Raw genomic sequence first — 14,175 nt, forward strand, 5'->3', positions numbered from 1 at the left:
AGTCTGGACGGGAGCTTCCTCGGCTGGGGGCTCTACCACGAAAGGGCGGTATGAACCTAGTGGCCGGGGTATCAGCCACTGGAGAGCGATAAGTCTTGGGGACAGAGGTGGTAACCTTAGACTTACGAGCCGATGAGGCTACAAGATCGTGCGTGTCCTTCTGTATCAGGGCAGCCGACAAGTCCTTAACTAGCTCCTCGGGAAAGAGGAACTTTGAGAGTGGAGCAAAAAGGAGCTGTGACCGCTGGCACGGTGTAATGCTGGATGAGAGGAAGGTACACAGTTGTTCCCTTTTCTTCAACACCCCTGATACAAATAACGACGCTAGCTCACCCGATCCATCCCTGATAGCCTTATCCATGCAGGACATAATTAACATGGCAGAGTCTTTGTCCGCAGGAGATGTTTTCTTGCTGAGGGCTCCCAGGCACCAGTCGAGAAAGTTGAACATTTCGAAAGCTCTGAACAACCCTTTCAGAAGATGATCCAGGTCTGAGAAGGTCCAACAAACCTTCGAGCGTCTCATCGCAGTCCTCCTAGGCGAGTCCACCAGACTTGAGAAGTCAGCCTGGGCAGAGGCAGGAACTCCCAAGCCTGGTGCTTCCCCTGTGGCATACCAAACGCAACCTTTCGATGCGAGCTTCGTTGGAGGGAACATGAAGGAAGTCTTGCCCAGGTGTTGTTTAGACTGAAGCCACTCCCCTAAGGTCCTTAAGGCCCTCTTGGAGGATCTAGCTAGGACAAGCTTAGTATAGCTCGACTTAGCTTGTTGCACGCCTAGCGAAAACTCAGATGGAGGAGAGCGGGGAACAGCAGAGACGAAGTGGTCAGGGTAAAGCTCCCTGAGTAGAGCCAAGACCTTTCTAAAATCAACAGACAATGGAGAAAGCTTAGACTCCTCCACGTCTGATGAGGGATCAAGATGTGCCTCCTCATCATCCGACACTTCATCAGCAGAAGGTAGCGAAGCAAAAGGACCAGAATGCTGAACCGCAGAGTCAGAACGGGTAGGAACAACAACAGAGGTTTCCTCAACTTGAGGGAAAACCTGAGGTTCAGACTGCATAGGCTGAACAACAGTCGGAGCAGAAGGCAGGTGCAAGGGTGAAGGGGGTTGACTCCTAGCAAGAGTTGCACCCAAGGATTGCACCAGCTGAGCGGAGGACGGAGGCGGAGTAGTCCGTTCCTGTTCCTGAGAGATGAGTGGAGCATGAGAAGGTTGAGGCTGCGCAGAACAAGGTAAAGTTCTAGCAAGCTGAGGCTCCTGAGGCGCAAGTGCATGGTGTAGATGAGCTTGCCTAGATGAGGGTTGAACTCGGTGCAGCGCTGGTTGAGCAGACAGACTCACGGAGGGGAGAGGTTGTTGTACCCCAACCGAGAGTTGCACCACTGGTGGAGCAGCAAGGGGAGGAGGAGGAAGAGTGTAACTCTCCTGATCCCAAAGCAAGGGTTGCCTTAAAGAAGGCTGAGGCTGAACAACACTGTGAACAGCAAACTCCGAAAGTGGTTCAACATCGTACGCCTGGCAGATGGTGCTGCGACCAGGCGGAGCAGGTGCAGGCTGGGCGAGCACAGGCGGAGCAGGTGCAGGCTGGGCGAGCACAGGTGCAGCGAGAACAGGTGGAGGGAGTGCAGGAGGTGCAACACTCTCAGCCCGACACTCACGCATCAAGTCCGAAAGCTGAACTTGCATGGACTGAAGCAGGGTCCACTTGGGGTCGGCAGAAACGATAACAGACTGAGGTAAAGTCACAGTCGGGGTCTGTATAGGCAGAACCTTACTCCTCTTGGGCGGAGTACAGTCGACCGATGACAGAGGCGAGTCGGAGCTGAGCCAATGACTGCAACCTGGCTGAGCACTCGCTGACTGAACTCTACGTTTAAGCGGTCTCGAGACCTGAGACCAACGTTTCTTCCCTGCATGAAGATCAGCGGACGAGAAGACGGGCTCAATCGTCTGCAGGTGGGAGTGACGGTCTAAGGAAGACACGCCCGCAACCACCGAGGATAATTCTGTGCGCCTAACAAGGCCTGTCGAACCCTTAAGCCCTTCGACATTGCTTCTCCCCTGGGCATGGGAGCTTGCAAGAGGTCCCGGACTGGGAGGACGACTGGCTCGCACAGAAAAATCCTCACGCACCACACTGGCACCACTAGCACTTGGCACTGCACAGACACTAGCACTCGTCACAGCACTGGCACTATTTCCACCCACTGCACTCTTGACCTTCAGTTCTTTAACCTCGGCCATCAGAGACTTATGGTCACTTACCACTGATTCTACTTTATCTCCTAAAGCCTGAATAGCACGCAAAACAGTTGACATATCAGGCGGAGGGCACACAGTAGGTTCGGGGGTAGCCACTACAGGGGTAGGAAAAGGTAGGGGATCATGAGGTGAGGAAAACATAGAAGAGTGAGAAGAACTTCTCCTAGCTCTAGTTCTCTCTAACTTGGATGAATATTTTAAAAGACGTACAAAATCCAATTCCGAAAGTCCGGCGCACTCCTCACACCGATTTTCTAATAGACAGGGCCTGTCCCTACAGTCAGAACAAGCGGTGTGAGGATCTACCGAGACCTTCGGAATACGCCTATTGCAAGACCTACATCGTCTATGGGAGGGAGCTTGCGAAACGTCAGACATCTTGTTTCAAAGAGTAAGTCAAAGGGTGATCCAAAAACAAGCAAAAATTCATTAACCGTTAATCAGAGTTTATATAAAAGCTAACTAGCTAATATAAAAAGGATTCCAGTATGCGACAGCCGTTAATCTAAGAGAATACTTCACCAAATATCCATGAATAAACTCGAAGACCATGAGCGTATCCCAGAACGTCTAGCCGGAAGCACGACAGAGGAATAATTGAGGAGGTGTCAACAACAAATGATTGAGTACCTGGCCACAGGTGGCGCTGGTAAGTACACCCCCTTCTAGTATTGTGATAGCTGGCGTATCCCTCCATAGAATTCTGTCGGGCAACGGAGTTGACAGCTACATGATTATCGGCTACATGATTATCGGGTAAGTTTAATATTGAAAAATTTGTCCTTCAGTTCCAAGCCAGTTTAATTTCATATCAACTTATACCCACATCAATAATGGAACCACATGCAAAAGAACAAAGTGCTAGACTAGTTTTAAATTAAAAGTTATGCAAGCAGCCAAGAAATCGAGCAATTTGTCCTGGTGCTAGAAGGTTTGACGTGACAGAGAAGATGGAGCGAGACTGGAGTGACGATAATTTGATTCATGATGGATTTCTAATGAAAAATTAATATTACGTTAATCTAAATGTTATTATCACCATCATAAACATTACCATTAAAATGATCAAACTGTTACCGAAAGAGAAAAATAAAGGTTGCTGAGAACGAAACTACGAATAACTCGATGTTTACACTTTCTCAGCTGAACTCGCACAGATAAAAGATGACTTCATTATTATGGAATTTTTCCTCAAATACGTTATCTATTATGAACTTATGCCAATAATATGTAAGGTGTATATGGTTTGGCTACACTTATTACCACTTACTGTGCCGAGGCCTACGATACCCTACCGATAAACATGACCTGGAATTCAAGGTGTGATTTTCCTATCGGTTGTATAAGACGACCCCCAATTTTAAGGGATGAATTTTATGAAATATATGGTACCTTAATTCATACATTATTTTCCATACACGGACAATAGCCACTGGGAAAACTGCCCATCTAGGAATATTGCCACAGGAAAAATTAAATTACTCAGATTCCAGACTTTAGTTTTTTTAATACCTCTTGAAAACTGTTGATAGTTTTTCAAACCACTGATATTAATAAAATTGCTGATTACCTGATTCCATCTTTTATCATTTATTTAGTGCTCAAGATTTTCTCATGTTAATAACTGATATGATAATTTTAAAAAATAAAAAATGTTATTTTTATTAATAAAATAAATTTTTGAATATACTTACCCGATAATCATGTAGCTGTCAACTCCGTTGCCCGACAGAATTCTATGGAGGGATACGCCAGCTATCACAATACTAGAAGGGGGTGTACTTACCAGCGCCACCTGTGGCCAGGTACTCAAGTACTTCTTGTTGACACCTCCTCAATTATTCCTCGGTCCACTGGTTCTCTCTGGGGAGGAAGGGAGGGTCGATTAAATCATGATTATCGGGTAAGTATATTCAAAAATTTATTTTATTAATAAAAATAAAATTTTTCAATATTAAACTTACCCGATAATCATGTAGCTGATTCACACCCAGGGAGGTGGGTGAAAACCAGTGTACAAGATTAAAGGATAGCTAAGTATCCCATATTTCATATAACAGTTATCTCAAATAACAATGAAATAATAAGTACCTGGTAAGGAAGTCGAATAGAACCGTTACTCTGCCTCTTTATTTAAAGTTCGTCTTCCTTACTGAGCGCAGCGTTCCTCTTGGAGGCTGAATCAACCCAAAGGTGCCAAAGTACACGGGGTTGCAACCCCTACTAAAGGACCTCTACCAAACCTTTAACCCAGGCGCTTCTCAAGAATGAATAGACCACCCGCCAAATCAAAGGATGCGGAAGGCTTCTTAGCCTACCGTAACAACCATAAAAACAACAATAAAAGTATTCAAGAGAAAGGTTAAAAAAGGTTATGGGATTAAGGGAATGTAGTGGCTGAGCCCTCACCTACTACTGCACTCGCTGCTACGAATGGTCCCAGGGTGTAGCAGTTCTCGTAAAGAGACTGGACATCTTTCAGATAAAATGATGCAAACACTGACTTGCTCCTCCAATAGGTTGCATCCATTATGCTCTGCAGAGAACGGTTTTTATTAAAGGCCATCGAAGTAGCTACAGCTCTTACTTCGTGGGTCCTTACCTTCAGCAATGCAAGGTCTTCCTCCATTAAGTGAGAATGTGCTTCTCTGATCAGAAGCCTTATATAATACGAAAGCCCATTCTTGGACATGGGTCTCGAGGGTTTCTTGATGGCACACCATAAGGCTTCTGACTGTCCTCGAATAGGTTTAGACCTCTTAAGATAATATTTGAGAGCTCTGACAGGGCAAAGAACTCTCTCTAGTTCGTTACCTACCATGTTGGAGAGGCTAGGTATTTCGAACGATCTAGGCCAAGGACGTGAAGGAAGCTCGTTCTTTGCTAGGAATCCAAGCTGAAAAGAACATGTTGCAGATTCGGTTGTGAAACCAATGTTCTTGCTGAAGGCATGAACCTCACTGACTCTCTTAGCTGTTGCAAGGCAAACGAGAAAAGGAGTCTTGAGGGTAAGGTCCTTGAAGGAAGCTGACTGGAGAGGTTCGAACCTAGATGTCATAAGGAACCTTAAGACTACGTCTAGATTCCAGCCTGGAGTGGAAAGACGACGTTCTTTAGACGTCTCAAAAGACTTGAGAATGTCTTGAAGGTCCTTGTTGGAAGACAGGTCCAAACCTCTGTGGCGGAGAACTGAAGCCAACATGCTCCTATATCCTTTAATCGTAGGTGCTGAAAGGGATCTCTCATTCCTAAGATGTAGAAGGAAGTCAGCTATTTGGATCACAGAGGTATTGGTAGAGGATATTGAATTGGCTCTACACCAGCTTCGGAAGACCTCCCACTTAGACTGGTAGACTCTACGAGTGGAAACTCTTCTAGCTCTGGCAATCGCACTGGCTGCCTCCTTCGAAAAGCCTCTAGCTCTAGCGAATCTTTCGACAGTCTGAAGGCAGTCAGCCGAAGAGCGTGGAGGTTTGGGTGCAACCTGTCTACGTGAGGTTGACGTAGAAGGTCCACTCTTAGAGGTAGAGTCCTGGGGAAGTCGACTAGCCATTGAAGTACCTCTGTGAACCATTCTCTTGCAGGCCAAAGGGGAGCAACCAGCGTCAGCCGTGTCCCTTCGTGCGAGACGAATTTCTGCAGAACTTTGTTTATTATCTTGAACGGAGGGAATGCGTACAGGTCGAGATGGGACCAGTTCAGAAGAAAAGCATCCACATGAACTGCTGCAGGGTCTGGAACAGGGGAACAATACAGCGGAAGTCTCTTGGTTATGGAGGTGGCAAACAGATCTATGGTAGGTTGACCCCACAAGGTCCAAAGTCTGTTGCACACACTCTTGTGGAGGGTCCATTCCGTGGGAATGACCTGATTCCTTCTGCTTAGGCGATCCGCTGAAACATTCATATCGCCCTGGATGAACCTCGTGACCAGAGTGAGGTTTAGACCTCTTGACCAAATGAGGAGGTCCCTTGCGATCTCGTAAAGGCTCCTCGAATGGGTCCCTCCTTGCTTGGAGATGTAAGCCAAGGCTGTGGTGTTGTCTGAGTTCACCTCCACCACTTTGCCTAGCAGGAGGGACTTGAAGTTCAACAGGGCTAGATGAACTGCTAGCAGTTCCTTGCAGTTGATGTGGAGTAATCCTTGTTCCTCGTTCCACACTCCCGAGCATTCCCGTCCGTCCAAGGTTGCACCCCAGCCCGAGTCCGATGCATCTGAGAAGAGATGAAGATTGGGGGTCTGAATGGCCAATGATAGACCCTCCTTGAGAAGGAGATTGTGCTTCCACCACAGGAGAGTGGTCTTCATCTCTTGGTTGATAGGGATAGAGACTGCTTCTAGAGTCGAGCCCTTGTCCCAATGAGCTGCAAGATGGAATTGAAGAGGGCGGAGGTGGAGTCTTCCTAGCTCGACAAACAGGGCCAGTGATGAGAGGGTCCCTGTGAGACTCATCCACTGTCTCACTGAGCAATTGCTCCTCTTCAGCATGCTCATGATGCACTCTAGGGCTTGGCTTATCCTGGGGGCCGATGGAAAAGCCCGAAAATCCTGACTCCGAATCTCCATTCCCAGGTACACAATGGATTGGGAGGGAATGAGTTGAGATTTCTCTATATTGACTAATAGACCTAGGTCTCTGATTAAGTCTAAAGTCCAATTGAGGTTCTCCAGACAACGACGACTCGTGGAGGCTCTCAACAGCCAGTCGTCTAGGTAGAGGGAGGCTCTGATGTTCGACAAGTGTAGGAATTTTGCTACATTCCTCATCAGATGAGTAAAGACCATAGGAGCTGTGCTTAGGCCAAAACACAGGGCTTGGAACTGATAGACAACCTTTCCGAAAACGAATCTCAGGAAAGGTTGGGAGTCTGGATGAATGGGAACGTGAAAGTATGCATCTTTCAAGTCCAACGAGACCATCCAGTCCTCCTGTCTGACCGCTGCTAAGACCGACTTGGTCGTCTCCATCGTGAACGTCTGCTTGGTGACATACTCGTTGAGAGAGCTGACGTCCAGCACCGGTCTCCAACCTCCTGTCTTCTTGGCCACAAGAAAGAGACGGTTGTAGAAGCCCGGGGATTGATGGTCCCGGACTATAACCACTGCCTTCTTCTGCACAAGTAGCGACACCTCCTGTTGCAATGCTAGCCTCTTGTCCTCTTCTTTGTAGTTGGGAGAGAGGTTGATGGGCGATGTGGTCAGAGGTGGTTTGAGGCAGAATGGAATCCTGTAACCGTTCCTCAGCCAACTGACAGACTGTGCGTCTGCACCTCTCTTCTCCCAGGCTCGCCAGAAGATCTTGAGTCTGGCTCCTACTGTTGTCTGGAGAAACGGAGAGTCAGTTCTTTCCCTTAGATGTCCTGGATCCTTTCCTAGACTTGCTCCTGTGAGAGTCTGGACGGGAGCTTCCTCGGCTGGGGGCTCTACCACGAAAGGGCGGTATGAACCTCGTAGCAGGGGTATCAGCCACTGGGGAGCGATAAGTCTTGGGGACTGAGGTGGCAACCTTAGACTTACGAGCCGATGAGGCTACAAGATCGTGCGTATCCTTTTGTATCAGGGCAGCAGACAAGTCCTTAACTAGCTCTTCGGGAAAGAGGAACTTCGAGAGCGGAGCAAAAAGGAGTTGTGACCGTTGGCAAGGTGTAATGCTGGCGGAAAGGAAGGTACACAGTTGTTCCCTTTTCTTCAACACCCCTGATACAAACAACGACGCTAGCTCGCCCGATCCATCTCTGATGGCCTTATCCATGCAGGACATAATTAGCATGGCAGAGTCTTTGTCCGCAGGAGATGTTTTCTTGCTGAGGGCTCCCAGGCACCAGTCGAGAAAGTTGAACATTTCAAATGCTCTGAACATCCCTTTCAGTAAGTGATCCAGGTCTGAGAAGGTCCAACAAACCTTCGAGCGTCTCATAGCAGTTCTCCGAGGCGAGTCCACCAGACTTGAGAAGTCAGCCTGGGCAGAGGCAGGTACTCCCAAGCCTGGTGCTTCCCCTGTGGCATACCAAACGCTCGCTTTCGAAGTGAGCTTCGTTGGAGGGAACATGAAGGAAGTCTTGCCAAGGTGTTGTTTAGACTGCAGCCACTCCCCTAAGATCCTTAAAGCCCTCTTAGAGGATCTAGCTAGGACAAGCTTAGTATAGGAGGACTTAGCTTGTTGTACGCCCAGCGAAAACTCAGATGGCGGAGAGCGGGGAATAGCAGAGACAAAGTGGTCTGGGTAAATCTCCCTGAGTAGAGCCAAGACCTTACGAAAATCAATAGACTGTGGAGAAAGCTTGGATTCGTCCACGTCTGATGAGGGATCAAGGTGTGCCTCCTCATCATCCGACACCTCATCACCAGAGTGTAGCGAAGAGATCGGACAAGAATGCTGAACCGCAGAGTCAGAACGGGTAGAAACAATAACAGTGGTTTCCTCTTCCAGTAACTGTTGAGGGAAAACCTGAGGCTCAGACTGCAAAGGCTGAACAACAGACGAAGCAGAAGGAAGGCGCATGGGTGAAGGAGGTTGACTCCTAGCAAGAGAGGTTGAACCCAAGGATTGCGCTTGCTGAGCGGAGGACGGAGGCAGAGTAGCACGTTCCTGTTCCTGTGAGATGAGCGGAGCATGATGAGGTTGAGGCTGCGCAGAACAAGGTAAAGTTCTCGCAAGCTGAGGCTCCTGAGGCGCAAGTCCAGGGTGTAGAGGAGCTTGCCTTGAGGAGGGTTGAGCTCGCTGCAGCGCTGGCTGAGCAGACTGACTCATGGACGGGAGAGGTTGTTGTACCCCAACCGAGAGTTGCACCACTGGTGGAGCAGCAAGGGGAGGCGGAGGAAGAGTGGAATAATCCTCCTGATCCCAAAGTAAAGGTTGCCTTAAAGAAGGCTGAGGCTGAACACCACTGGGAACAGCGAACTCAGAAAGTGGCTCAACATCGTACGCCTGGCAGATGGTGCTGCGACCAGGCGGAGCGAGCGCAGGCGGGGCGAGCGCAGGCGGAGCGAGAACAGGCGGAGGGAGTGTAGGCGGAGGCGGAGGTGCAACACTCTCAGCCCGACACTCACGCATCAAGTCCGAAAGCTGTGCTTGCATGGACTGAAGCAGAGTCCACTTGGGATCGGCAGAAACGATAGTAGACTGAGGTAAAGCCTTAACAGTCGAGCTCTGTTGTGGCAGAACCTTACTCCTCTTGGGCGGAGTACAGTCGACAGATGACTGAGGCGAGTCAGAGCTGAGCCAATGACTGCAACCTGGCTGAGCACTCGCGGACTGGACTCTACGTTTAAGCGGTCTCGAGACCTGAGACCAACGTTTCTTCCCTGACAGTTGATCAGCGGACGAGAATAAGACGGGCTCAATCGTCTGCAGGTGGGAGTGACGGTCTTTGGAAGACACGCCCGCAACCACCGAGGATAGTTCTGTGCGCCTAACAAGGCCTGCCGAACCCTTATGCCCTTCGACATTGCTTCTCCCCTGGGCATGGGAGCTTGCAAGAGGTCCCGGACTGGGAGGACGACTGGCTCGCACAGAAAAATCCTCACGCACCACACTGGCACTAACACTAGCACTTGGCACTGCACCGACACTAGCACTCGTCACAGCACTGGCACTAACTCCACCCACTGCACTCTTGACCTTCAGTTCTTTAACTTCGGCCATCAGAGACTTATGGTCACTTACCACTGACTCTACTTTATCGCCTAAAGCCTGAATAGCACGCAAAACAACTGACATATCAGGCGGAGGGCACACAGTAGGTTCGGGGGTAGCCACTACAGGGGTAGGAAAAGGTAGGGGATCATGAGGTGAGGAAAACATTGAAGAGTGAGAAGAACTCCTCCTAACTCTACCTCTCTCTAACTTAGTTGAATATTTTAAAAGACGGACAAATTCCAATTCCGAAAGTCCGGCGCATTCCTCACATCGATTTTCTAACTGACAGGGCCTGTCCCTACAGTCAGAACAAGCGGTGTGAGGATCTACCGAGGCCTTCGGAATACGCCTATTGCAAGACCTACATCGTCTATGGGAGGGGGCTTGCGAAATGTCAGACATCTTGTAATCCAAAGAGTTAGCCAAAGGGGGATCCAAAAACAAGCAAAAATCGTTAACCGTTATATCAGTACTATATAAAAGCTATCTAGCTAATATAAGAAGGTTTCCAGTAAAGCGACAGCCGTTAATCTGAGAGAATACTTCACCAAATATCCGTGAATAAACTCGAAGACCATAAGCGTATCCCAGAACGTCTTGCCGGAAGCACGACAGAGGAATAATTGAGGAGGTGTCAACAAGAAGTACTTGAGTACCTGGCCACAGGTGGCGCTGGTAAGTACACCCCCTTCTAGTATTGTGATAGCTGGCGTATCCCTCCATAGAATTCTGTCGGGCAACGGAGTTGACAGCTACATGATTATCGGGTAAGTTTAATATTGAAAAATGTTAGTAATTCTGCTAACTTCAGCCCATAATGGTATTCATCAATAACAGTGAACATGAACACATGCTCGTTTATAAGCAACAGTTTATGCATCATAAATACGGGACAGATAATGACAGTACAGTCATACACTAGATGTGTAGCCAACAAAAAGAAAAACTGCAAGGTGAGGCAACATACAAAAATATCAAATAATGACTTTGAACTTTCGAAACATATAAACGAGGAGAAAAAGTCCCCTTTCATAGGTTAGCTACTCCCAAAAATTGGGGAAGTGACTTGGTATATAGAATAGTTTAATCAAGCAAGTCGCGTTCTGGCACCTCAATTTACTATGTTGTAGTGAACGTTGGAATGTGGTCGGCATTCAGACAATAGGCAGTCTGCGTGACACCAATATGTAGTGCTTTGTGGACCACACTCCAACGTCCACTACAGTGTCTCTCAATGAAGCAGCCATCTCTCAAATGTCCCGTCCAAGTAACATGAGGATGTGGAGACTAATCCTTTCAAATTTTCCTTCTGTTCTATGTGGAGGAACAGGATACGAAATACCACCAAAATATGCAATCTTTTCTGGCCTTCAAGATTTGATTCGTTTTAAGAACAGGGCAACTGATGGTACACCTAAAGTTGCTCCAGAATTTCATTATCAACTTTTACCCATTCATGTGCAGAGATAAAGTGACCATCCCACATGTCTTTGCTCTTTTACCAAACAAGACTGAATTAACATATAGAAAACTTTATGGAAAAATCAGTGAAATGGAGTTTTTATGATAAAACAAAGTTTTATGAATACTTACCTGGCAATTATATATATATATATAGCTATAGTCTCTGACGTCCAGCAGAATTTTTCAAAAACTCGCGGCAACCGCCGTGTGGTGGTTGTGCGGTTAGGTGGTTAACAACCCTTACACGGTGGTACTTGGAATTATTCCCGTTTTCTGTTCCTCAGATCATCTTTGCCCGACCTGTCTCCTGAGGGGAGGTGGGTGGGACTTAAAATATATATATAACTGCCAGGTAAGTATTCATAAAACTTTGTTTTATCATAAAAACTCAATTTTTATGAATAGAACTTACCTGGCAGTTATATATATATAGCTGATTCACACATTTGGAGGAGGGTGACAGACAGCTAATATCGTTGGGAAAACAACAATAAGTTGTAGGAGAAAGGTTCCTGCCTCTTGAATCGCTTTCCCTTGGGAGTGTCAGCCAGGAGTGGACCTGCCATGCTGAAAGAACTCAATCGAGTCTGTCAAACAGGGTGAGACCAACAACTTGACTAGACTTCAGCACTACCTATGCCCCCTTTTTTTAAAAACTACAACCTTACTCAAACTAACCACCTAACCTTGCAGAATAGATATAAACTATCTAGATAAACTGAGGGTACTGTACCACAAGTCTCAGACCTCAGACAACCATAAAAACCGAACCCCAACCACAGGCATACAAAAGTTAAGGTTGAGGAAAGGTAGTAACTCCTTTGGCTAATACAGAAGCCGTAGCTACCTACAGGCCCAAGGTGTAACACCTTTCATAATCCACTCTTACCTCTCTGAGAGGCGAACACAGAGTTGCTTCTCCAGAACGTTGCATCCATAATCTGTCTAACTGACATATTCTTACGATATGCCAGCGAAGTAGCGATAGCTCTCACCTCGTGAGCCCTTACTTTCAAAAGACCGAAGTTCTCCTCACACAAGAGGTGAGCTTCTCTTATAGTCTCCCTCAGGAAAAAAGACAAGGCGTTCTTTGAAAGCGGTTTTAGTGGATCTTTCACTGAGCACCATAAGGAGTTAGATGCGCCTCTCACATTCTTAGTTGAATTGAATATAAGATTTAGGCATTAAGCCAAGAACTGGGGCATCTTAGTGTGAGATAAATAAGCTTTAAGGGCTCTAACTGGACAGAGGAGCCTCTCCTGCTCTTGACCCACTAGATTAGTGAGGTTAGGGTCCTCAAAAGTTCTCGGCCAGGGTTTTGATGGATTCTCGTTCTTGGCGAGGAAGTCAATCCTTAAAGCACAAACCACTCCATTCTGATTGAAGCCCACTTGTTTTTCAATAGCATGAACCTCGCTGACCCTTTTAGCTGTGGCTAGAGCCATCAGGAAGAGGGTTTTCTTCGTCGCATCTCTAAGAGAAGCTTGCGAGATGTGTTCGAACTTCTTGGTGCGAAGAAACTTCAGAATCACATCCGGGTTCCAAGATGGGAGCCTTAACTGAACCTGCTTAGTTGTCTCAAAAGACTTCACGAGGTCTTGCAAGTCTTTATTTTGAGACAAATCTAAGCCTCTATGCCTACAGACAGCTGAGAGCATACTTCTATACCCCTTAATCGTGGATACTGCCAGTTTAGCATCCTGTCTGAGGGATAACAAAAAATCCGCAATTTGACTCACAGAGGTAGTGGTTGAGGAAACTTTGTGCTACCTACACCAAGCTCTAAATGTCTCCCACTTAGATTGGTAGACCCTTTGTGAAGAGACCCTCCTCGCTCTGCCGATAGCTTTTGCAGCTTGCGCTGAAAATCCTCTCGCTCTGACAAGCTTCTCAATAGTCTGAAGGCAGTCAGTTTGAGAGCAAGGGGGTTTTGATGATACCTCTCGAAGTAGGGTTGTTTGAGAAGCTTTGGACTTGCAGGAAGGGTTCTTGGGAAGTCCACCAACATGTCCACCACTTCCGTGAACCATTCTCTTGTTGGCCAGAATGGAGCTACTAGGATCATTCGTCCCGATTCGAGGAGAGCGAATTTCCTGACAACCAGATTGATGATCTTGAACGGGGGAAACGCATATGTGTCCATCCCTGTCCAATCCATCAAAAAGGCATCTACCGCTATTGCCTCCTTGTCCGGGACCAGGGAGCAGTAGTTGGGGATCCTCTTGTTTTGGTTGAAGGCGATAAGGTCTATTAAAAGTCTCCCCCATAACTTCCAGAGACTCTGACAGACCTGCTGGTTGAGAGTACATTCTGTGGGAAGAACTTGCCCTTTCCTGCTGAGCATGTCTGCTCTTACATTCCTCTGTCCCTGTTAACAGTTCTATCTTGTTTTCCTTCGACCATAGAAAGAGCACCCTTGCTGTTTCGAACAGAGACAGAGAGTGAGTCCCCCCTTGCTTCTTGATGTAAGCTAGAGCCGTGGCGTTGTCCGAGTTGACCTCCACTATCTTCCCTGACACTGAGTCTTTGAAGGCTTTTAGCCCTAACAGAATGGCCATCAACTCTTTCCTGTTGATGTGCCACCCGATCTGACTCTTTTCCCAAGAGCCTGAGACCTCCTTGCTTCCTAGTGTTGCTCCACATCCTGACTCCAACACGTCTGAGAACAACACTAGGTCTGGGTTCTTCTTGTACAGGGAGATCCCTTCTCCTAACAAAGCTGGATCCAGTCACCACATTAGATGATCCTTGACTTATGCTGGAATGGGGAAGGAAAAGGAGTCTTCTTGTGTCTTCTTGTTCC

The sequence above is a fragment of the Palaemon carinicauda genome, chromosome 26 (assembly GCF_036898095.1).
Source record: "Palaemon carinicauda isolate YSFRI2023 chromosome 26, ASM3689809v2, whole genome shotgun sequence".
In the NCBI taxonomy this organism is placed as follows: domain Eukaryota; kingdom Metazoa; phylum Arthropoda; class Malacostraca; order Decapoda; family Palaemonidae; genus Palaemon; species Palaemon carinicauda.